At 38.2% G+C, this 2432-nt stretch overlaps 1 protein-coding gene across 6 annotated transcripts in view; it reads left to right on the forward strand.

Moving 5' to 3' along the window:
* The window catches only part of LOC116852611 (ribosomal protein S6 kinase beta-2-like), a 66284-nt gene that overhangs the window by 11439 nt on the left and 52413 nt on the right, over positions 1 to 2432 (forward strand). The window lies entirely within an intron of this gene.

Consider the following 2432-nt stretch of genomic DNA (forward strand, 5'->3'; position numbering starts at 1 on the left):
ATTCAGGTCGAAAGAACAACCTAACGATAAAAACCTAACGATTAAAACGAGCGAAAGTAATCAGAGATTATTCGATTAACGATTGAACACAGTCAATGTAATTAAGGGTTATTTAATTGATAATTGATATAGGTAATACATACACACGCGCATACACGCACGCACGCACGCACGCACGCACGCACGCACGCACGCACGCAGGGTGTCTCAGATCTCCATGATGACTCTTTGTGAGAACGTAGAACGGATTGAGGTGAGCAAGAAAGTCTGCCGTTTTGCGATATTCACAATAGTTTTTGAGAAATTATTTTGTCTCAGCTAATAAGAGCAGAGGAAACGGCAGCCGAAAGAAAGATGTCTTCAACCGGCGCGCGACCGTGATACATGCGAATCGCGACTCGCTGCGACCCTCCGCCCATAGCTACAAGACACGAGGCTTACTACACTAACACATGTGCATAACATCCGTGTGCCAAATCGAAACGAGTCGTTGTTTCGGCAGCAGTGTAGAGGTGAAACAACAAAGCGATAAAATAATATTAGATTGGGCGTTGATTCGGCATACGGATATGTCATGCACATGTGTTAGTGTATCAGTATGAGCCTCGCTGTTTCGTAGCTATGAACGGAGAAACACAGTGTCGCGATTCGCGTGTATCACTGTCGCGCGACGGCCGAAGAAATCTTTCTTTTGGCTGCCGCTTCCTCTGTTCTCATTAACTGAGACAAAATGATTTCTCGAAAACTATCACGAATATCGTAAAACAGCACAGGACTTTTTTGCTCACCTCCGTTCTACGTTTTCATAAAAGGTCGACATGGAGGTCTGAGACACCCTGTATATATTGCTTATATTAATTGTCAAATAAATAATTCTTAATTATATTGACTATGTTTAGCTGTTAATCGAATAATCTTTAATATATGTGTGCATGCGTGCGTGCGTGCGTGCGTGCGAGCGTGCGTGCGTACGTGCGTATGTGTGTATGTGTGTACACACACACACACACACACACACACACACACACATATATATATATATATATATATACAGGGTGAGTCATTTTAGTCTATGGTTCCGAATATCTTCCAAATTACGGTATCTACAAAAAAATGGTTTAGATAAAAGTTGACCAGGACAGAGGGGGTCATTCAATTGTACCATTGGTTTTGACGTTGAGGTCAATTTTGAAGGTTATTTCAAGGTCACAATGGTTTTCTCTAATGGGACACCCTATTTTTGACTGCGGATTTCGAAAGAGCAGAAAATTTTACATCAAACTTGTCTTATGAAAAAATTATTTTTGCGACCTTGGAAAGGTAAAAAATGAAGGTGAAATGTCTGAAAAATTTAAGCAACTTTAAATAGTAAATTTTTCAATTATGCAGAAGTGAGTAAGAAAGAAAAGGAATAAAACTCTATTATTATAACAATAATTATAAATCTTAAATCAAACGTAATTGTTTAGTTTTTTTCAATCGTTGATTATTAGCATTAGGTATCGGATACCTTACGTCCGCTTCTCCCGTAGTAGAAATGGATTTCCATTTATCCTTGATATGACCTTGATATGACCTTCAAAAGGTCAGGTCGAAAAACTAAAAAATCCCTATGCTCATGTAAAAAGTGCCATTGTTTAAGAGCCCATTGTCAAGAAACAGGTTCTGCGGTCAAAAATAGGGTTTACTGATCAAAAAATGCGTTATGAGCCTCAAACAACCTTGAAAATTGACCTCAAGGTCAAGCTAGTTAAAGTGATTTACACTTTTACAATTCATTGACTTTGTTTAAGCATTATGCACATTTGTGTTACCCAGAAAACCACGTCATTTCAGAAAAAGTACACCAGATCGTTTTTCAGACATTTCACCTTCATTTTTGACCTTTCCAAGGTCGCAAAAACAATTTTTTCATAAGACAAGTTTGATGTAAAATTTTCCGCTCTTTCGAAATCCGCAGTCAAAAATAGGGTGTCCCATTAGAAAAAACCATCGTGACCTTGAAGTAACCTTCAAAATTGACCTCAAGGTCAAAACCAATGGTACAATTGAATGACCCCCTCTGTCCTGGTCAACTTTTATCTAAACCATTTTTTTGTAGATACCGTAATTTGGAAGATATTCGGATCCATAGACTAAAATGACTCACCCTGTATACACAGGGTGTTCGGAAAGTACGTCCGGGACGCCCGAATATTAGAAAAAATGTAAGTTTTACAAAAAATGTTTCAGACAAAAGTTGTGGCGTTTAAAAAGATGTATTCACTGAACACATCAGTTTGACCTTGGGTTGCGTAGCGAAGGTCAGGTCAAGGTCACATTAATTTTTTTAAATGGAACACCCCATTTTTCATTGCATATTCTTATAGCACATCTCGAGAGCTTTCCAAAACGCTATAATAAAATATTTTTTCGTTAAGAACTTTTCGAGT

This window comes from Odontomachus brunneus, unplaced genomic scaffold (assembly GCF_010583005.1).
Source record: "Odontomachus brunneus isolate Ranch 3 - 2012 unplaced genomic scaffold, Obru_v1 Obru_scaffold_240, whole genome shotgun sequence".
Lineage (NCBI taxonomy): Eukaryota > Metazoa > Arthropoda > Insecta > Hymenoptera > Formicidae > Odontomachus > Odontomachus brunneus.